Below are 24,259 nucleotides of genomic sequence, written 5' to 3'. Positions count from 1 at the left end.
CAGACACACACTAAAATGACAGAAACTGTTCTGCCTTTTATGTTTAAACGGAGTCAGACAATGATGGAGAGACTCAAGAAGAAGTGACAACATGTGGAAGCAACAGGACGTCTCTGAATGGTTAGCTGATGAATTTATGAAGCTGATGTGGAGTTAACTATCTGACTGAAGCCTTTTAGTCTGAGCCATGATGCCTTGTCTTCATATGGCACAGAAAAAGTGCATTATGTCCAGTGAAATGTTTAACCGGCAAAGCTTTAAAGCACGAGCAAATAATGAACTTTTGTGAGTGCGAATCACAAGCAGTGTCCTGTGAGTGTAACTCTACAGCTGCATGTGATATGTAGCCTACGTCGAGTTTACAGGGACTGAGGCGCCGAACTGCAGCTGATAGATGTGCGCTGTAGCATATATATATATAGCACGATACTACCATACTTCTTCAAAAGCAGATCGTGGAGACATTAAATACTCCACGATCAAAAACTGTGATATCGCATAAGCACAAGTATAAAACGACTGTTATCATGTCTGAAAACAAACACAAATAACGCGTGCTACATAGGGGCTGTTTACACCTGGCCACTTCATGCGTTTTCTCAGATCGGATAGCTATCTTATTTATCAAAACGATTCCATTTACACCTGGTGTGGTCGCATGAATGCGTTTTTGCAAAACGGATTTAAATCCGATCTTCGATTCTTCAAATTGTTGGCTCATCTGTGATGCGTTTTGCAGTAGTGTCGTCATATAACATGACATATAGCCTATAACACGCTCTCACACGTTTAATTTTATTTTATTGCATTTTTTTGGAAGGAGTACAATTTACATATGTGGTTTCCACAACCAGATGCATTTACACTTGCCTGGAATGTGGCCCAGACCTCCTGATGTGGTTTGAGCGATCGGATTCAATCCGTCTCGAATGCGTTTCGGAGGGCATTTACACCTGGTCTTCTCACGATCGGATAGCTATCCCAGCACAGAACACGCATGAAGTGGCCAGGTGTAAACAGCCCTTATTCATCGCAAGGCAAAATTAACCAATTACCTTTTTTATTTTATATATGTTTTATATATAATATGTAAGATTTTTTTGTTAATATATCTTCATTAGATATATTATACAAAATTCAAAAAGTAGTAAACACAGAACATCTAAGATCTAACAGAACATTTTAACAACATTATGTGCTCATTTTTTTAATTAACGAAATGTCAATCTTTAACAGAAGATACAACACAATACAACAATCTTCAAGATACAGTAAATCTTCAAATGTGTAACAGATTGTCACCTTGAAAACAGTCATTTGCGTGGTGGAACAAGTCATGTTAAATAGAATTATAGTTAGCATCTTAATTTAATCTTTGTTCTATTATTTTATTAGTTCATTAACTAATTGTTAACTCAACAAATTTAATGTAAAGAGCTGGATATTTATTACTAATTAAATATAGTAAATGTAATGATTAGAGTTGCCATTTAGCCTACTAAAGATTTGACTAGTCGCACGTTAAATTCTGCTTATACTGCCTGGAGGGATATAGCCCATACTGCCTGGAGGGATATAGCCCATTCTGCGCTCAAGCGCATGTATACATCTTGCCGCAAAAGCAGGCTAATGATAATAAATATGTCTTAAAAAATAACGATGCATTTTAATTGTTTATTAATAAACTTTTTTTTTTCTAAATCAGTGTCCGTTGCAAACATGTCTCCATACATCTCCGCTGTAAAGTGCGCCTTTAAGAGAAATGCATCTTATACGGATTACATAATCAAATGATATTTGCTTTCGATTTGATTTTTTTCGTTTAAAAGTGGACATATCAAGCTTTATATAGATATTTTTCTCATATATTTGAGGCTAGTATGCTATATAGCCTATGATATGTTTCTGCTTTTTTTTTTTTTTTGACGCGCTACATTTCACGGAAACCATGAAAGCGCGCCCTGATTGTTTTATCTTATTTTACGAAAGCAAAACGTTTTCTTGTTATTGTGAGTTTACACAAATATAAGTATTGTGACTGATGCATTATTCTTTTCTGTATGGCCAGAAATAGAGTATTTTAAGTTGTTTCCACTGTTGATAGGAAAGTGCAAGTAATCGCGTCGGCGCCTCCGTGTCATGCAGTGCGCGCGCTACACACTCCGCACACACACTTGGTTATGTGCCTAATAATAGCGAACAATTATCTAGGTTAACGTTAGAGTGAGCGGCCATGCCAGACGGATAATCCTCATGTTTAACAAATCAAATCATGCATTTTCTACCGCGAGTCAGCGCTGCGCTAGTTTGAAAAAGGCGGGTGTGCAGGAGTCAATAAATTAAATTACTAAATTAGTACAGAAATAATCAATAAATTATCGGGGAGGGTCATGCCTTTTTTCACAATCATTTTGGAGGGTCATAGAAAAATTTATTGCTGGCGAAGGGAGGGTCAAGTCTATTTTGACTATAGATCTCAAAACCCCTCCAGTGGCCCCTTAAATAAATAACGAACAGTCCCTAATGTAATTTCTCAACAAATTAAACCTTCCTAAGCTGAGTGTCTCACAATAGGAAGACTTAGATTTACCTATTAGTTCACGGGAGATACTTGACGCAACTAAGGCCCTACCATCAGGTAAATCTCAAGGCCAAGACGGGTTTACAGCAGATTTCTTTTTTGAAATATGCTTGCAGAAGCATTTGAATTTGGCAAATTACCTCCCTCCTTAAACCAAGCAATTATCACACTTATAATATCTCTTATCACACTTATCAAAGCTCTCTCTCTAACTTAGCAATTCATGACTCCCAGTCTCTATGTAATATGGTTTCAAAACTCAAAGCCTCAACTTCCAGAGTTGATCCGATACCTTCTTGTCTTTTTATATCATGTTTTTATTCCCTCTCTCTTGTTGTTTTGAGAATTATCAATAATTATCTGTGCACCGGTTTTGTGCCAGCATCACTTAAAATTGCTGCTGTGACCCCTGTACCAAAAACTAACAATATGGACATTGATAGTCTGAATAATTTTCGTCCGATCTCTAATCTTCCATTCCTCGCCAAAATTTTAGAACAAACAGTGTCTTCTCAACTGCTTTCCCATCTTTCCTCTAATGATCTTTTTGAGCCACTTCAATTTGGATTCCGTAAACTCCACAGCACTGAAACAGCGCTAGTTAAAGTCAATAATGACTTGTTAATGGCTTCTGATTCTGGCCTATCTATACTGATTCTTCTTGATCTTAGTGCCGCTTTTGACACTATAGATCACTCCATTTTAATTACCCGCTTAAAGACTATCTTTGGAGTTTATGATTCTGCATTGAAGTGGTTTAAGTCCTACCTCTCTGATCGCAAGCAGTTTGTTGTGATGGGTGATTGCAAGTCTGAGGTTGGTGTGGCGCACTCTGGTGTTCCCCAGGGATCAGTTTTGGGCCCTTTACTTTTTAGTATGTACATTATTCCATTTGGGCAACTATTAAGAACACTTAACTTTCATTTTTATGCTGATGATACTCAGATTTATATACATTCAAAACCTGATGTCAATATGCCTGTGTCTTTTCTTTCTCAATGTTTTACTGAGATTAAAGGTGCTGTATGGAGTTTTCAGCGGCATCTACCAATACGTTTACAAGCGAGTGCTCGTGCACGTGCTTATTATTATGTGGAGTTTGTGTTGGACTCTGTGTTGTGCTAGTCGTTTCCTAGTATTAGCAGACTCCATGGCTGCATTCGAAACCGCATACTCAATGAGTAGGTACTTAATTTCAATAAGTACTTACTTAACGAGCGCTAAAAGAGTAGGTACTTTATAGCCAAATCTCGTTAAGTATGAATGCGAACCGGACATCTGCCATGTTGACGTTATCATGTGACCTACGACGCGTTATCACAAGTGCAACAAATTAAAAGATTTGAACGACACGTTTAATTCATCTATCTGTAAATATCTTGATATTGATTAATTGCTCATTTTATGGTCTTTTTAAAGAAACTGCTGCCCATTTATTTTGTGAATACATTTAGGGTTGATTTAAGTTCTTATATTTAACCCTACTTATGTGACCCACCGTTTTATCGTTAACGATATTATTTATTTTTATTACGAAAACCCCAAATTGTCATCTCTTGAATATGTTGTTAATTTCTTTATTTTATATCCAAACATTTTCATCCACAAGCAAAAGTGGCTTACTGCTGTTTTCCTGTCGTTTCATCCCTCAGGCCTAGGCCTATAAATAACAAAAAATGCATTTTTTAAATGTATTATAATTACTTATTTAAGAAAATATATATTAATATTCAACCTTTTTCCTGTGTATAAAATCTCATATTATGTATGCAAACATAATATATATATGATATATATATATATATATACACACCTCATGACTACATTTTCATTCAAACAATTAATTAAAGCATGAATTAATTAAATAATTATATTTTATTTACTGACAACAATGATAAATATGAATAAATGAGTAAATGAATGAATGAAAGTCACCATCACACAATAAACAAATGCATATACAAGTCAACACATGAAACAAAGCTTTATTCAAACTACAATCATGTATATAGGCTACAGGCACTGAACCACATCTACTGCCATCTCAACACAGCGGTTCCCATTCTGCGGCTTTATTCTGATGAACCAGCGGACCGCCAGAGGTGAGCCGTGCCGGAGTGCCGGAGGTTGTTGCGTGATGTGTTGTGCTTCACAATCTGAGGAAATAAGGGCCGGTGGAGTGATGGAGGGTCTCGTCCATGGCACCATCTCCAGGATTCAGCTCTGTGCTCCTCATCCTCAGTGCTCACACCAGTCTGCTGACATTTCAGATCCTACAAAAATGCACAAACATAACACAAAAGCAGTAGTTTTAACAGCACAATGTCATTTGATTTCTGTATTATTTAGAAGACAAAAACGTGTTGTTTTTTCCCCCACAAATGCCGTCATCATCTTTCCTTGCAGGTCCTGCTCCACCACAACAGCTGTGCAGCAAATGCACAGAAATAGAGTATCAGAAATGTGCTGTAATAGCTCTGTTTGAAATTACAATAATTACAATAATTGGGGCGACAGTGGCTCAGTGGTTCATGTAGATTGTCTACAAACCGGAAGGTTGGTGGTTCAATCCCCGGTTCCACTTGACCAAGTGTCGAGGTGTCCTTGAGCAAGACACCTAACCCCAGCTGCTCCCGACAAGCTGGATCGCCTTGCATGGCTGACACCGCCGTCGGTGTATGAATGAGTGAGTGAATGGGTGAATGTGAGGCAATATTGTAAAGCGCTTTGGTGGCCATTGGGTCTGTGAAAGCGCTATATAAATGCAGTCCATTTACCATACTGCAAGCAACTCGAGGCAATTGATGCATGCCAAAGGTGCTGGGGTCCTGTCCATTGCACATGGCGCCCCAGGCCATGGGTGAGGCCTCTGTTGAGACAACAACATGCCTGGAAACTCATTCTAAGCACTCGGCACTCTGGCCGTAGAAAGCTGAGGTTCATCCACGGGGTGAAGGTCTGACGGCAGGCCGGAATAACTGGTACTCGGAGCTTGCCGTGTTGCCATGCCCACCTCGGGACTCGATCGCGAAGCCAAAGCTGAAGCAATCCGAGCGGCGTTGCTGCAGATGCCATATGCCCCAGGAGCCTCTGAAATAGTTTCAGTGGAACCGCACTCCTGCCCTTGAACTGTCAGCAGTGACTGCGCTCGCTCGGAAGCTGCGCGCACATGGCGACCGAGTCGATTTCCATACCATGAAAAGAGATCCTTTGCACTGAGCAAAGTTTTCTCTTCTCCCAGTTGACCCGAAGGCCCAGACAAGCTAGGTGCTGGAGCACTAGCTCCCTGTGTTCGCAAACTTGGACTCGAGGGCGAGCTAGGATCAGCCAGTCGTCGAGATAGTTTAGGATGCGAACCCCGTGTTCCCGTAGTGGAACAAGGGCTGCCTCGACGACCTTCGTGAAGACACGAGGAGACAGGGCCAGCCCGAATGGGAGAACCACATACTGGTATGCCCGCCCCTCGAAAGCAAACCGTAGAAACGGTCTGTGTCGAGGAAGAATGGAGACATGAAAGTAGGCGTCCTTCAGGTCGATCGCTGCAACCCAATCCTGTGGCCGCACACATTGGAAAATGCGTTTGGCCATGAGCATCTTGAACGGTAGCCTGTGAAGGGACCGGTTCAAGACACGCAGGTCGAGGATTGGTCATAACCCACCGGTTTTCTTGGGTACAATGAAGTAGGGGCTGTAGACGCCGGACCTAATTTCGGCTGGAGGGACAGTCTCGATCGCACACTTCACCAGTAGGTTGGCGACCTCCGCTCTCATGACGGGGGCATTGGCACCAACCATAGTGGAGCGTACTCCCCTGAAGCGGGGAGGAGATCGTGCAAACTGAATCGCATCGCCGAGCCTGATGGTTCTCGCGACCCAGCGGAACAGGTTGGGAAGCTCTAGCCAGGCTCCCAAGGACTGAACCATTGGGGTCATGGGAACCACGTACCCTCGGTGGTGCAGTGAGGCGGAATGACCGGCCCGGACATGGGAGGCATAGCGTCCCAGTGTGGGGGCACAGTCATTAGCCGCGTCCTGCCAGAGGAGGCCAGGGAAGGACCAGCGTTCCATGGGGGCGTGCTCTGTCAGGGGTCTGGCGACAGATGGGGACGAGAGTGGCGAGGGACCTCTGGGGGCTCAGAGATGGGAGTGTCAATTCTTTCTCTAACCACATTAGGGTGCTACCTGCCAGGGGGCGAGCAGCAGGGAGTGGAGAACAAAATATTCTCCCCCGGCCCTCCACCGGGGGAAGGAGGGGCCCTGCTACCACCTCCTGAGAAGAATTGACCGCCATCTCTGAGCAGCCCGTCTCAGACGCGCTGCTTAGCCTGGCGTATAGCGGCAGGCACGTGCACAGGTCGGGCTCAACCTGTGCAGAGCACATGCCCTTTTTTTTGGTGGTGTTTTTTTTATTTTTTATAAATCAATGCTATTGAAGGATAACAAATTTTAAGAATCTATTTTGTTTTAGGTATAAATGATGATTATTGAGTTTCCAGCAGTAGATCCTGCACAACTTGTAAATGAGTCATTGAGACTTTCACCTTTTGTCTTTAATGGCTCTAGGATGGCCCATGGAACCGGAGTTCCTGGCAAGAATCAGCATGTGAATAGTTATGCTGATTCCTAGCTCAGACGTTGAAGAATCATGATGATTGGATTAGCAATACAATAGAGTGTTATATGCTGATTGGTTCTGGAGCACTCCAGATGCAATACAGGTTTTTCACTAGAGAGAATCAACTCCTCCCTGCTGTCGCTCCACCCCCAGAAGTCTCCACCTCTATGTAATCCCTCCCCCTTAGAAGGTATATAACTTCAATGTATACTGTTTAGATTTAGACTGTTTGAAAGAATTGCAGCCACGCGCAATAAAGAAGAACTTCTGCTTGAACGTGATCCAAACGTCTCCTGGTATTTGCTTAGAAGAAGGAAAAGTTTCCTACAGTTTTGGTGCCGTGACCCGGATAGAGCTACTCACAAAGATCTGACTGAGTTCCAGCTTCCTCCAACCTGAATCCAGCAAGCTCAAACAAAGATCTGCTTTCCAGACTGCATCTTTTGGAATCCAGAGCAAAACTTCCAGCTGAACAAAGCAAGGTCTGGTGAGTGCGACTATCCAAAAGAACCTACAATACCAGTACAAAAGTGTGATCCTCTGCGCCGTCAGAGAAGCGTTAAGAAACAGCTGCAAGTTTTGTTAACTAAGTTATCCTCTAAAGTTGTCTTTTAGAGATGAAAGTTATCCTCTGTTTTTTCAGGCAGGGAAGAATAGCATTACGTGCTAATATTTTGTTACCCTCTACGTTTGCTAGAGACGATTCATTTTATAATATTTTGGTATCCTCTGTTCAGGCAGGGAAGATTAGCATAAATTAAGCTAGAGAAGATTAGCGTGATGTGCTAATAAGATTGTACCCTCTGTTTGTAAGACAGTAGAGAGAAGTTTAGTGTTTGTTTGTGTGGTAACATAGAAATTCACAATGTTTAGGAAAAGTACTAGACTGACTACCCCTTTATGGACAGATAGTGAATTCAAGTCTTTGTTATCAGAGCACATGGACTCCATCGTGACTGAGCCAGTCAGATTGAATTTAACAAAGAAATTTGGCATTGATGCAGACAAAGTATGGTCAATTGAAGAATGCAAGAAGGTGTTGGGTGCATGTATCAGGAAGAAAAATGTGAAAGGTATTATCTTATGTCACAGAGAGTTTAGCTTATCCATTGTACAAGAACAAGCTCGTTGTATTGATAAGTTAAAAGAACAGAACAAACAATTGCATACTCGAATGTCCTGTCTCACAGACAAGGTGGGCCATAACACGGCCTCAACCAAATGTGACTCAGAAGACCAACAGTCAGATGAAAGCTATCCTGATCTACAGTCTTTTGATAGTATAGAGGACAATGTCAATGCAGATGTAAATGCAGTTGAAGTGTGCGTAGCTAGACAAAAGCCTCAGGTAAAAGGGGTTGACACAGTTCCATCTGCAACCTCCGTACTGCAGCCACAAGCAGTCATTTCAACGTTAGCTCCTAAAGATATAGAGAGAATATCTCAGAGCTTACCTCCAGCACGCACAAATTTTTCTGAATTTAGAAGGGCATTGATCAGCAAAATGCGTCTATATGACATGGCGGTAACAGAAGTCACACAGTTGATGTCACAAATTTTAACTGAATCTGAATTCAACAGTTTTGAATCTGCTGTTACTTCTGAACTGCTACATACCAGTAAAGATGAGTTGAGAGAAGGTGTCTTGAAAATTCTAAAGAACATTGTTGGACCACACATGGACTGGTCAAAGCTCACTAATTGTGTACAGAAGAAAGGTGAATCTGTTTGTGAGTACACAGAAAGGTTCTGTCAGTCCGCTGCAGCTTACAGCGGAATTGCAGACACGTCAGAGAAGGTGCTAGGTGATAATGGTCCCCTAGTTCGCACATGGTTTCAGGGTCTTCTGTCAGAACATAAAAATGCATTGCCTTACTTAGAATTAACATGGTCCAGTAGAACCCTGGAAGACAACCTGGACAGTTTAGTCACTTGGGAAAGAGACTCTGATGTCAGAGAGAGAGTAAGAATTGCAGCAGTTACTGTTAAGTTCAACTCAGAGAAGCCAAAGAAACGCAAAAGTCCTAGAGAAGCCACTTGTTCTTACTGTGGCAAGCACGGACATTTTGGGAAAGAATGTAGAAAAAACAAAAAGAATTTTAGAGACGTAACCAATATTGCTCAGCTTTTACTCAGTCTGTTTGCTACTCTGAAGCAGCCGCTCCCCTCGTCATTAAACTCGTGGGGCAACTTGTTGAGGTGTTAGCCATTTGGGCTGTGAGTGCTTAATTTCCCCAGTAACTTACCACAAAGATGAAAGACTTGTTTTTGTTTAATAGCACAAAAAGGAAAGTGACTGTCACAGTTTTCCTTTGGGGGACACTGATTAAGTAAACTCACAGCCTAAAATGTTAAGTTACAGCACAGGCTTCATCAGTAATGGTGTTAGGTCAGACTGTAAATGTAAAAAGCCCTCATGCAGGTACTAATGAATCAAGCAAAAGAAATTGGTTAACGACCCTCACAGCTCCGAATATTGTATTACAGCGTGCACCAGTTACGAACCCATCCTCATGTATGATGTCTGCAATGACTGAAGTTGTGTTAGAGGATGAAGGAGAAATGACTCACAATTGTGTTACGTTTACATACACACCTACGAGGGAAGTAAAAGAAACTCCCATAGAAAATTTTGTTTGAAAATAGTTGTTTTGTTGATGGTTCAGCTCAAGAAACAAGCCGTTAGAACCTAAGTGGTACAGACCACATCGAGTGATGTTGATTACAGCAGCTGAAGTATTGTGTCAGGGAAGGGAAAACTTGTAAATGAACATGTCACACTGTTCCCCCATCTACAGGGATAGGATAGGACACACGGACAAGTGAGGTGCCCTGGGAAGAACTGAACGCAACAGGCTTCGGGGGCCAACCCAGGGTGAAGATTCCCTCTTAGGCCTTCCCCTCCCTTAGTCCATCCTTACCTCACTGGTTCATATAGGTGTCTCATGAATTAAGTATTAGGGAAAGAAGGAACAACAAATAGCAGACTCAGATGGAACAGAGGATACAACCAGTCTTTACAACGAATACTGCTCTGTTGCCGTTTTTCTCTTTTGTTTTCTTTCTTCCTCTGTGCAGATACCACTGGATGACTGTCCCGAGACCCATATGCATTGACCTCCTCACCTGTGTATGAAGCCACAACCTTCCAGAAAACGACTCGATCCACTGCTGAGCCAACTATCACAAAGAAAAAGAAAAAAATACACAACGCAGAGACTCACATACGTTCCGTATGTCAACAGTGGAACCTTCAGTCATCCATCGAACATGATCAAGATTGTCACACTACTAACCATCATGGACATCGCGCAAAGTGTAGACTCCAGAAACAACATATTCTTAGAGCTAATGAATATGTCAAGAACGCATTGTTTGCTGGAAAGAACATTGCATGGCACACGCAACTTCAGCTTCTGCCACAAACAAAGAACATGGCTGCTTTCCAGGACTCACTTGTGCACAACCATGGTGGTGAAAGAACTTTAACAAAATCCAACAAGACATTCTTGATTTTTCAGCAAAATTACACCAGATGACTGGAAGTTTCACGAAACCTAATTGCATGTTTGTTTCTGTGTCCGCATGTAATTACAGAAGAACTACACAGAATAAGTTATACGTGCCTGTAACTTACACCAGTTACAAGAATGAACTTTTAAGTGTTTAAATTTGTATATTATGTGAGAGTTTTAAAGAACTCTCAAACGGGGGACTGAAGGATAACAAATTTTAAGAATCTATTTTGTTTTAGGTATAAATGATGATTATTGAGTTTCCAGCAGTAGATCCTGCACAACTTGTAAATGAGTCATTGAGACTTTCACCTTTTGTCTTTAATGGCTCTAGGATGGCCCATGGAACCGGAGTTCCTGGCAAGAATCAGCATGTGAATAGTTATGCTGATTCCTAGCTCAGACGTTGAAGAATCATGATGATTGGATTAGCAATACAATAGAGTGTTATATGCTGATTGGTTCTGGAGCACTCCAGATGCAATACAGGTTTTTCACTAGAGAGAATCAACTCCTCCCTGCTGTCGCTCCACCCCCAGAAGTCTCCACCTCTATGTAATCCCTCCCCCTTAGAAGGTATATAACTTCAATGTATACTGTTTAGATTCAGACTGTTTGAAAGAATTGCAGCCACGCGCAATAAAGAAGAACTTCTTTTTTTTTTTTTTTTTTTTTTTTTTTTTTTTTTTTTTTTTTTTTTTTTTTTTTTTTTTTTTTTTTTTTTTTTTTTTTTTTTTTTTTTTTTTTTTTTTTTTTTTTTTTTTTTTTTTTTTTTTTTTTTTTTTTTTTTTTTTTTTTTTTATTGGCAAAACTTCACACGTACAAAACCCAAACAAAGTGTAAAAGACATAAAACATACAACATACAATGATTGTTTGATATTATATGGAAAAATATGGAGAGAGCATGTTTCACACATTCAACATAAGAAAAGAGGAAAAAAAAATAAATAAAAAAAATAAAAATAAAAAAAAGGGGTTGGTTACCATAAGGGTGGAAAAGGAGGGCGTGTATGTGCGTGCGAGTGCCTGTGTGTGTGTGTGTGTGTGTGTGTGCGCGTATGAATAAACCTGTGTGTGTGTGTGTGTGTGTGTGTGTGAGTGCGTAGGAATAAACATGACCGTGCGTGTATGTTTGTGTATGATTAAGTGTTCTGTGTTTGAATGTTGAGATCAGCAGGACGGGTGTAGTATTGGTTGTTATAATTAAAGTTAAAGTACTGTCCCATAGTTATAGGAGGGGATGAGTTGGGTTGGGTTGGGTCAGGCTCAACGGATCTTTCCTCAGACTGCTCCAGCCCTCACCGGGGCCGAGGAACACAGTAAACCCAGGGGTGGAGTGGGGCTTCGTGGGGATGGGGGAAACCCAGAAATCCTCCCCACCTCTGCCCTCCCCTGCTCCCAACATCAGTTGTTGTCCTACTGACGGGCCAGCTCATTTACACACCCCACTGTCCCTGTAATATGTGCCTTCTAAGTCTAAATGAGGTGTAAGTGCATTAAAAGAGGTGCAGCGCAGGGGGTAGAACTTATTCAGATCCATCCCAAGCACCACCCTTTTCCCTATTGATTGTGTGATTAAATGTATGATGAGATGCATTAAAAAGAGGTAGAGGACAGCAGTGCAGAGCTTCTTCAGGCCCTCCACACAGCACATCCCAGTTCTTAAATATGTATGTGATTGTTGGTCATCTAAAATGAGGAGCATTAAAAAGTGAGGTGTGCAGAGTGGAGCCGGCCCCAGCAGTTACAGTGGAGGAGGAGGTTCGTGGAGGCGCGGTTAAGAGGTGAGGCATGCTCTCCCTCAAGGTAACCCCAGCCCACCCCCCACCAGGGAGCCAGTCTCATGCCCCTGGAGGCTAAAGCCGTACAGAGGAAAATTACAGGTTGTCGGTGTGCCATTCTGGAAATAGGATATAGGGAGGCGTTTTAAGGTTTGTAGTGGAGAGAGAGAAAAAAAATTATCCCCGTCCTGCTGATTTGTCCCTAATGCTGTAGATATGTTATATTGTGAGAAATGAGTTATCTAAGTGGTAAAGGGGTATGGCAAACGACAATAGAGCAAGTTTACTAATATTGATGAGTGATAAATGAAATCGCGAAAACTGAGTCTCGAAAACTGAGTCTCGGGCAGAGGGGGCCAACGGAGCTAAGAATTTAGAAATTTAGAAAGTGCTAGCCAAATGGATGGTGAATCAATTGAGTTTTTTCCAGGGGAGTGATTTGATATTTCTACTGAGATGTGATCCAAAAGTAGGTTTTTCCAAATAGAGATATGAATTTTGTTTTTTGTTTTCCAATTTATGAAGATAGTTTTCTTGGCGACAGCTAACGCGACCAGCAGAGTTTTACTATTCACGATATTTAGGTTGATTGTGGAGATGTCTCCAAGTAGACAAAGAGATGGGGACGACGGGATGGAACAACCAAAGAAAGCGGATAAAATCCCTGTAACCTTTTCCCATAGTTGTTGTATAGGAGTACAGTGCCAGAGAGCATGAATATATGTGTCCCTGCAGTTCTGAGTACAGTGTGAACAGATGTCTGAAGTGGAGCCCATATGAAATAATTTCCGTCCAGTGAGGTGAGTCCTGTGGATAGTCTTGTATTGTATTAACTGTAAATTAGTATTTTTGGTCATGAAAAAAGTGTTTTTGCAGACTTGAGTCCAGAAATCGGCATCAGTGTGAATAGATAAATCCGATTCCCATTTAGCAGTGGGGAGATTTATGATAATGTCTGTTTGTATCACTATTTTGTAGATTTTAGATAGTAGTTTTTTTGAGGATGAAATATTAATTAGTTTTGATATAGGTGGAGCGAGTTCTAAATTGACCATTGGAGTGTTAGTGGTTGGTTTAATTGATGATTTAATTGTTGATTTAATCTGTAGATATTGTAGGTATTGTTTATCGGTGATGCCAAATTTCTGGACCAAGTCCTCAAATGTAGAGAAATTGCCATTGATGAAAATATGTTGCAGATGAGTAATACCTTTATCTTTCCAGGAATTAAAATTGAGTGTTTTATTATTGCAAATGAAATCAGGGTTATTCCAAATTGGGGTGAGTTTCAGATGGGAAAGCTTTGTGTTAGTAATATTGTGGAATTTCCACCAGGCTGTCAGAGTTGAGCTGATTGTAGGTGCTTTGAAACAGGAGTGTTTTTTAATTGTCCGGGTAAAAAAAGGCAGGTCTGAGATCTGAAAGTTATCACACACATTTTGTTCTAAATCTAGCCAGGTAACGTCAGATTGGTTGGGGTGAATCCATCTGTGTACATATTGCAGGTGATTTGCTAAACAGTATAAAGAAAAATTTGGTGCTTCTAATCCTCCAAGGCTCTTTGGTTTCTGAAGGGTGGATAGTTTTATTCTTGGAGTCTTATTTTTCCAATAGAATTTTATAATTGCTGTGTCTAGGGATTTAAACCAGGCGGTGGTTGGTTGTATTGGGGTCATTGAAAGTAGATAGTTTACTTTGGGTAGTATTGTCATTTTGATTGTGGCTATCCTGCCCATGATGGAAAGTGGAAGGTTTGCCCAACGATGGAGGTCTTCCTGAATTGATTTTAGAAGGGGGGTGAAATTTAGAGTAAAAAGATCTGACAGCCTGGGGGAAATTCTTATGCCCAAGTAGGTGATACAGTCAGTGCACAGGGGTATAGGTAATGTGGTGGCCGCTGCATCCCAGCTTTGGGATTGTAATGGGAGAACAGATGATTTATCCCAGTTAATCGAGTATTCTGATATATTGGAAAATGAATGTATGATTTTGATTGTTTCTTGTATTGAAATTTGAGGGTTCTCCAAGAATAGTAGTATGTCATCTGCATAGAGACTAATTTTATGATGCATATTTTTGGTCCTGATGCCTGTAATGAGTATGTCTTGGCGTATGGCGGCTGCTAAAGGTTCGATAAAAATAGTAAACAGTTGAGGTGATAGTGGGCATCCTTGTCTAGTCCCCCTGTGCAACGTGAAGCTTTGTGAGGACAGTCCATTTGTGGTGATAGTGGCTGTCGGTGAAGTGTATAATAGTTTAACCCATTTAATAAATGATTCCCCAAAGCCAAACCGCTCTAAAGTGGAAAACAAGAATTTCCAGTTGACGCGGTCAAATGCTTTCTCAGCGTCTAATGTGACAATGACTGTGTTATTTTCTTGAATTGTACCTTGATGCATAATATTGAACAGTCTACGTGTATTGTTTGCGGCTAGTCTGCCTTTAACAAAGCCTGTTTGATCGGGATGAATTATGGATGGAATAACCTTTTCTAATCTAATTGCTAGAGCCTTCGCCATGATTTTGGTGTCTACATTAATTAATGAAATTGGTCTATAACTCGATGGTAAGGTCGGATCCTTATTAGGTTTGAGTAGAAGCGAAACTGATGCTGTGTTGGAGGTCGCCGGAAGCCTACAGTTGTGTATTGATTCGGTTATCATTCGGATAAAGAGTGGGGCCAATATTGACCAAAAGTGTTTATAGAACTCAGCTGGGAAGCCATCTGGACCAGGTGCTTTATTGTTTGGCATTGAGATAAGTGCAGCCTGAAATTCAGCTTGAGATATTGAAATTTCTAACTCATTTTTTTGGTTCTCGTCAATTTTAGGTAAATTAATTTTCTTAAGAAAGTAGTTAATTTCTTTATTGTCTGGATCTTTTTCTGATGAGTAGAGCTGGTTGTAAAACTGATAGAAGATTTGATTGATTTCACTTGGTGAGTGGGTAAGCTTCCCTGCTGAGTCCTGTAATGCTGTTATCATAGTTTTTTCTTTGTTTCTTTTTATTTGATTTGCCAAATATTTACCCGATTTATTGCTATGATAAAAATTTTCCTGTCTTAACCTGTGTATTAGAAATTGGGTTCGTTTGTTAATTATTCCATTGAGTTCTAATTTATATAAATCTAATTTATTCTTGGTTTCCACTGTTGGTTTAGCCATGTTAATATTTTCGAGATGTTTAATTTTTTGTTCTAAATGCGTTTCTTTTTCCAGTTCAATTTTTTTTTTGTGGACTGAGAATGATATAATAATTCCTCTAAGTACTGTTTTTCCTGTTTCCCATAGAAGAGAGGGCGATAACTCAGAGGAGTCATTTGTTTCTAGAAAGAATGTCCACTCTTTCTTAATGAGGACGTCAAATTGTGAATCTTGGAGTAGAGAGGTGTTAAAACGCCATCTAGGTGTTGTTTTGTGTGTACGAGTCATTGTCCAATTAATTGTGATAGGGGCGTGGTCGCTAATGATAATCGGATGAATTGATGACTGAGATATATTAGAAATCATGGAGTTACTTGTGAGAAAAAAATCCAGGCGGGAATATGAGTGATGGACTGGAGAAAAGAATGAGTATTCTCTACTGCATGGGTGTTGTAAGCGCCAACTGTCAGCAAGACCATAATCAGACATGAATTGTTTTATTGTTGATGTGGATTGCCATATTGGTTTTTTTCTTGAGCTATCAGAACGGTCTAATGAAGGGTCAAGGACTGTATTGAAATCTCCTGCAATTATTACTGGGCAATCAGTCAGATCTGATATGGCAGAAAAAAAAGACTGGAAAAAAGTTGGATCATCTGAGTTTGGGCCATATATATTTCCAATTGTAATTGGGTTATTATCTATTGAGATATTAATGATAATATAGCGCCCTTCAGTATCAACAATTGTAGTATTGTGAATGAATGAAATTTTTTTATGTATCAGTATACAGACTCCTCTTTGTTTTGTATTATAATTTGCAGAAAATACCTGATTATATTGAGATGATTGAATTTTGTTACAATCAGATTTTGCCAAATGAGTTTCTTGAAGGAGACAAATGTCAGCCTGTAATTTATTTAAATGATCAAACACCTTGGCCCTCTTGGCCCGAGACCCAATACCTCGAATATTCCATGTTAGGAAAGACAGTTTGGTCATACTTCAACTGTAATAATTTCTGTCTAATTTAATGTAATGTACAGATGAACATGAGTGGATGGGAGTGTATGAAATGTTATTAATGATTGATTGTGAATGCATGGGAGCATATATTATGAAAACATAAGTTAGTATGAAAAAGAATGAGGAACAAGGGGGGGATATAGGTGGTGGTGGGGAAGGTGTATAGGCCAGGCTATACACAGTGATTAACCCTGACAATAATACATCTATCATTAATAATGACAGCATGGTTGCTAAAGTTGGTGATACTTTAATATAACAGTGACAGTGATACAATAATATAACTAACAATAACAATAACACCGGAGACAAATACACCAACATAGACATTAAAAATGACAGTATAGTAGCCAAAGTTTACTGGAGGTAAACTGTAGTTACAAGACCTGTGCTATTGTTTCAATAGTTATCATATAGAGATAGGCATGATGGAGACGAGAGAAAGAGAGAGAGGGGGAGAGAAAGAGAAAACATCACAGAAATGAAAAATGGATGTTGCATATTTACCAGTGTGAGAATTAGAACAGCCAGGGGGTAGTGATCTTGTCCCGATACAGCTGATTGTTTATGTAAAGTTTATCGACAACTATAACTGCTTTCTTGTTTTCTTCTTTCATTTGCTTGCGAATGGGGAATAATTGCTTGCGGCGTTGTAGTATTTCTTTTGGGTATTGGTCGTTGAGTCCAAAGTCCGTGCCTTTAAGATGTTTACCTTGACGTTGAACCAGTTCTTTTTGTTTGTAATGTTCAAATTTTGCAACGATGGGTCTGGGACGGTCATTTCGGTTGTTTCTGGATTGGATACGGTGTACCCGATGAAAGCTGACGGATTGCACCGTTTCTGCTGGGAGCTTGAGCTGTTCGGACATGAACGCTCGTATTGTTGCTTCAGGGTTTTCGTGAGTCGATTCCGGTAAGTTTGAAAAAATCATATTGTCTCTCATACTGTGTGTTTGAAGGTCTAAGATGGTAGCTTTCACATTTTTCAAGTCAACAGTGTTGTTGGAAAGTTGTGTTGTGAGTGACTGAACGGATAATGTTAGTGATTTGTTTTCTTGTTTGAGAGTGTCAATTTGTTCTTGACTGAATTCGAGGCTATATCGTAGAGCTTGGATCTCCTTGTGTAATACTTCGATGAGTGACAGTCTGGCTTCAAAGCCGGTGAGTTGAGTCTGAATGGAGAGTAATATTTCTTTATTTTCGTTACAGCATTTAGGTGTTGGAGATTCCGAAATAGATCGTTCATTGCGAGCTCTTTTAGGAGTGTTCTTGGTAACTTTACCGGTAGCAGATAATCCGTGTGACATGTTTTGTTCGTGGCGTGAGCTGATAGAGTCCTCAAGATCTTCCAGTATGGAGTATTTGTTGTAGTGTGAGTCGATAAAGTCCTCGAGTTCTTCCAGTGTGGCGAGAGGTATAAAAAAAAAAAAACAGTTGCGGAGTGTAAATTCAAGTGTAATATAGTTCCAAACGAACAGCAACAAAAGAGAGTAGAAAGTGATAGTTTGTTCAGCGTTTAGTGGTCTGCCATCTTCCGCACAGTGTCTCGAACTACGCGCGCGCGTTACTCAGACGTCATCAGCGAGTCTCTTCTTGACAGGCACTCACTTCTGTGTGTGTGCACTTGGGTGGGTGAAATCCAGTGGGTGAAATAAAGAAGAACTTCTGCTTGAACGTGATCCAAACGTCTCCTGGTATTTGCTTAGAAGAAGGAAAAGTTTCCTACAGTTTTTTTGTTTTAGGTATAAATGATGATTATTGAGTTTCCAGCAGTAGATCCTGCACAACTTGTAAATGAGTCATTGAGACTTTCACCTTTTGTCTTTAATGGCTCTAGGATGGCCCATGGAACCGGAGTTCCTGGCAAGAATCAGCATGTGAATAGTTATGCTGATTCCTAGCTCAGACGTTGAAGAATCATGATGATTGGATTAGCAATACAATAGAGTGTTATATGCTGATTGGTTCTGGAGCACTCCAGATGCAATACAGGTTTTTCACTAGAGAGAATCAACTCCTCCCTGCTGTCGCTCCACCCCCAGAAGTCTCCACCTCTATGTAATCCCTCCCCCTTAGAAGGTATATAACTTCAATGTATACTGTTTAGATTCAGACTGTTTGAAAGAATTGCAGCCACGCGCAATAAAGAAGAACTTCTGCTTGAACGTGATCCAAACGTCTCCTGGTATTTGCTTAGAAGAAGGAAAAGTTTCCTACAGTTTTTTTGTTTTAGGTATAAATGATGATTATTGAGTTTCCAGCAGTAGATCCTGCACAACTTGTAAATGAGTCATTGAGACTTTCACCTTTTGTCTTTAATGGCTCTAGGATGGCCCATGGAACCGGAGTTCCTGGCAAGAATCAGCATGTGAATAGTTATGCTGATTCCTAGCTCAGACGTTGAAGAATCATGATGATTGGATTAGCAATACAATAGAGTGTTATATGCTGATTGGTTCTGGAGCACTCCAGATGCAATACAGGTTTTTCACTAGAGAGAATCAACTCCTCCCTGCTGTCGCTCCACCCCCAGAAGTCTCCACCTCTATGTAATCCCTCCCCCTTAGAAGGTATATAACTTCAATGTATACTGTTTAGATTCAGACTGTTTGAAAGAATTGCAGCCACGCGCAATAAAGAAGAACTTCTGCTTGAACGTGATCCAAACGTCTCCTGGTATTTGCTTAGAAGAAGGAAAAGTTTCCTACACTATTTACGTTTGTCTGTCTGTTTATACAAATATTTAGCCAATGAAAGTTCTTAAAAAGAGTTTAAATTTATCGATGTGTAAATCTTATCGATCTCAAACTGTCAGTAAACCTGATAACTCCGCCCCCTCTATCGTGACTGAATGAACTGATGCTCCGCAGCAGCAGCCGCACAGACAGCAGACAGCAGATGAACGAAGTTTGCACGGGTAAACAAAGATCTCTTGTTGTTTGAATAAGAACTACACACTTATTCTATAAAGGTTCATATTTTATTTACTTGATGTCAAATGAGATGTATGAAATGTATTATATGTTGGCCACACATCTTTCATTCTTCTTTCATCCTTCACAGCAAAAAGTCGAGTGTTGAATTAACTCTCACAGAGTTGATTTCAACACTTTTTGAGAGTTTCTATAGCTCCACACTCTCCGGAGTTAAATTAACACTTTCACAATAGTTAAATATTTAACACTATACCAGAGTTCCTTCTTTGACTTCTTTATCCTTCTTTTTATAATAACACTAAAATGGATACAAAAAAACAACACTGTTCAGAGTTACATGTTTTATTATTAATTAATTAGTTTCAATCTGTAGTATAATTTTTTTTTTTATCTACAAAACAGTTAAAATAAACTCCAGCAGACAAAAATGTTTCCATCAACTTGTTTATTTTTAATTCTCTTTCGCAGTGCAATTTTAAGTTGATTTAAAACATCACAAAAGAAGGTATGACATACAAACGTTCATCTGCAACACTGTATGAGCTTTGAATATCAAATGGCTTACACAATTTAATCTCTGACATTTTTATAACACACCTTTCCTCACTTCGTAGTACTCTGAATGCATGAAGATGCTCATCAAAATTCTCTGTAAATAGTTTGTTTACCAATAGATAAATGAGATTGTCAACCAAAAGTACATCATTTATTTGACAAAAGACTGGCATTTCATTTTCCATTGAACTGCAAACAACAAGTCCAGCTCTATATTCGACACCATCAACTTTAACCCAACTGGTTGAGAAGACATCTTTTGACAAGATCATTTCAAGGATATGATTGCTGACCACATTCTCATCTCTTAGGGAAAATGATTTAATTGGCCCAAACTCCTTATGTTTGAGGGTAAAGGATTCCCAATGATAAGCAATGGCCATCTGATGCTTTTTAGCCAACGATTTTGTTATGTTCTTGTGTTTGGCCTCAAACCTCATAGACCACATGTATAATAAAGGGCCAATTTTCCTTATTGAAGAGGGGTAATGGATCATAAAATGATGCTTGGGTATTACATTTGTATGTGGGTAAAGTACTTAAATAGTTTGTGGTGGTCAGCAATCAAGTGCTTCAAGTAAACTGTCATGCCTAAAGTGAGACAAGGCGAAAACACAATGTTCATTATTTGAAGTAACAATAACAACAAACTCCAGTGTTTGTTACCTGGGGCCTGTTTCAATAAGGAGGTTCAACCAACTCTGAGTTAAAACTTGAACTCTGAGTTGACTTACCCTGAGATGGGAAACTCTGAGTTTTCGGTTACAGATCAGCTGACATTAGTTAGTTTATTAGTTAACTCTAAGTTGACTGACTCTGAGTTGAGCGTGTGCACCATAACTATAAAAAGCCATTATCAATGGAGCGCAGATATTATGAGTCACCATGGCAACAGCACCAGACACAAAGAGGAATTACTGTTATACAGTGTTGGGTGTAAGTAATTACCAAGTAATCTAAATATTGTAATTTAATTAAAGGGATTACTCTTAATTCTTCTGTAATTTAAAATAAAATCTGATGTATTATAATTAGCCTACATTAAATAGGCTACTGCATAGACTATAGAACAATTCTGTATAAAACAATAGTGGATTTAACATACATTTTTAAAGGGTAACTAAACACTAAACCAACTTTTTTTAGTTAATGATCTGTAAGAATGGAGCTTCATAAATGCTGTTCATTGATTCGAGTACTTTTTTAAACATTTGAGTATAAAGTGTTTTATTTTTCAAATATATGGTGTAAAAACGTCTGAGTGCTGCCCTCTTCAGGTTAAACGGAATCTCCTGAAGTAGGGGTACTCTCTGACGTAGGGTACTCTGTGACGCTACTCTGCCACGCCCCCCTTGGCAGCCCCTGGTATAAAAGCATCTGCTTCCGTCAAAACCACTGTACTGTAGCGAGTCAGGAGTTGGAAATTGGAATTACGAGTATTGAAAACGATCAGGATAGCGTATTTTAGCGCTGCTGGACTGTATAACTTTCCACCAGACTTGAAAATTAGGCGCCAGTGTTTACATGCACCTGTGTGCCAAACGCTGCTCTTCCTGCATGGACTCCACAACCGCCGGCGCGTTTTGCTGGATATTTTTTTTCACATAGCGGCAAAATATGCTTAACGTAGGTCAATAGTATTAATAATCCACTCAGATACTGGACCCATTCTCTCTTGCGCGGCTGCTTCGCTAGCATCGTCGATTGCCGATCGCGATGCGGGAGTTAATGCGATGCGACACCGCAGTTTGAGCTCGCGGCTCGAATTGATATGGTTTTAGCTCTGTGTTCACAGACAATTCCTCCACTTCAGGGGAATGTGGGGGAGAAAAGTCCTCGACTTTAAATGACCGCTCTGTTGTAAAGCTACTTGCGTCACTCCAGTCACTCTCCATCTTAGCGAGTCTGACAGCAGCTGTCAATCACTGCGTGTCTGTCAATCACCCGCTCAGCCCCGCCCTCGGTTCGTCCGTTGGGCTCTGCCCACTTTTCCAGCATTTTTCAAATATTGCCAGTGGGTGGAGTCAGGCTCTGACCAGGGGTTTAGTTACCCTTTAAAAGGTATATTTTGAATGTAACCTTCTCCCTCTACACACTTTGGTCAATTAAAGAATAATTCATGCATTTGTATATTGTTAATTTGAAAGCATTAGAAGTGCAGTTTCATGTCTCTCCTCGTTGTATTGTTCAAGTGGTTGAGGTTGATATGGGACTTAGTAATTAATAATAAGTAGACCAATACTTTCCAAAGATAGTAATTATTACATTAATCTAATTATACTGTTGAAGATGTCATTTGTAGTAGTAATTAATAACTATTTTAGAGTAACTTACCCAACTGTTATAATATCAGAGGTGAAACTGGAAGAACAGTTATTCTACCTAATTTTAATTTACATGTAGGCTATGTGCAATCCTGCAGGCATTAAAAGAACGTGGCAGCAGCTGAAGATGAAATATAAAAACATAATTCAATCAGGTAAGGCTTGAGCATATCATGGGTGTAGGCTACCTGACTTTACAAACATTTGACATGTTATTTTTTATATGGGGTATTTTTGATATTTTCATTTATTTTACTTTGGGTTGGGTTTTTCGTTGGTCCCAACAGATTCTGATAATAATATCTAATATCTGTCTTTTGGAGCCTCCTGTCCCAACAGAACCCCAGGCAGTTGTAAGTAGCCGACTCAACACACCAGAAATTATGACAAATGGTAGGCCTATTATAAAGTGCTCTCAACCAAATGCTCATCTTCACAGGATGATGGGGATGAAGAAACAGTTTCTGCTGCCACAGAGAGGCCAGAGGTCATGTTAAATATTAATATAATATTATTAATATAATGTTTATTAATATAACATTATTAATAATAACATTATTAATATAATATATTTATAATATATACCCCCCAGGGTCCATCAACTTCTGGTGCACAGATGAACACACTGCAGTGATTTTCAGTAAATTCCACAGTTTAATTCTGAATTTGTTTAGGACTACATGATGTAACTCTAATCTACTGTATTTTCAGTTGCCAGTTAAGGAGTTATATTCATCTTATACATTTCTTTTTTGAAAAACAACAGTAAAAACGGCAATGAATAAATGTACAGAAAGAATGAATGAGGAGTTTAAACACCGCTTCCTCTTTAAAAAAGGGGAGGAGACCGCAAGAAACTCTGGGTTTACCGAAGAAAACCTGCTCCCCACCAGGTTAGGTTCACAGAGTAAGTTGCCATGGTAACTGACTCTGAGTATAAGTTACCTCTCTTTCAGAAACGGGCTTGACTTACTCTGCTTTCTCGGGTTTGATATACCTCCCATTCTGAAACGGAAAACCCAGAGTTTCCCCCATTTCAGGGTTAACATACTCAGAGTTTTCACTTAACCTCCTTTCTGAAACAGGCCCCTGGAGGAACAATGTCACCAAACAAAAGAGGCAGGTTTTTCACAAGACATAATGCCTGAATGGAATTTAAACCAACGTTATTACCAGCACTCTCCAAAATAACCTTTGTGGGGCGGTTTTTACGTTCTAAAAATCCACAATCAAAAGAATAAATCCTCGAAAGCAAGTCCTCTTCAGAGATAAAGTTTTGTGTGAGATATCCTAAAAGCAATTTAGTTTCGTACTGAGCCACACCCTCTAGAAGATCATGCATTATATCGAATGAGTAGTTATTGCAAACATGAAAATACTTCAGCGTATTAAGTGTAGAATTTTTTTTCAAACCATACAGTGACCTCAATTGTGGGTTTTCCTGAAGATACTGGCAATGCATTTCAAAGATTTCTTTTCCACGAAGGACCACCTTAGGATCATCCTCACTGTATACTGTTTGAGTATCCTGCTTTTCAATTAAACAAAGGCGACAGAAATGACGGCTACTAAATGACTCATTAAAACCAAGAATTGAGTGCATTCCTAGACTATCGCCAGTGATCTGTGCAACGGTGCCATAAATCTGCTCATCTGAAAATGGAAGACTTAATCCTTGGCTTTCCAGTATCTTCATATCGTTTATCAACGGTTATAGTATAACATTAAAACCGTACTTACTTATATCCTGTGTGTGAAAAAGTGATAACAAATGAATGTTC

The sequence above is a fragment of the Phoxinus phoxinus genome (assembly GCF_949152265.1).
Source record: "Phoxinus phoxinus genome assembly, chromosome: 12".
NCBI lineage: Eukaryota > Metazoa > Chordata > Actinopteri > Cypriniformes > Leuciscidae > Phoxinus > Phoxinus phoxinus.
This window is presented reverse-complemented; position numbering follows the sequence as displayed.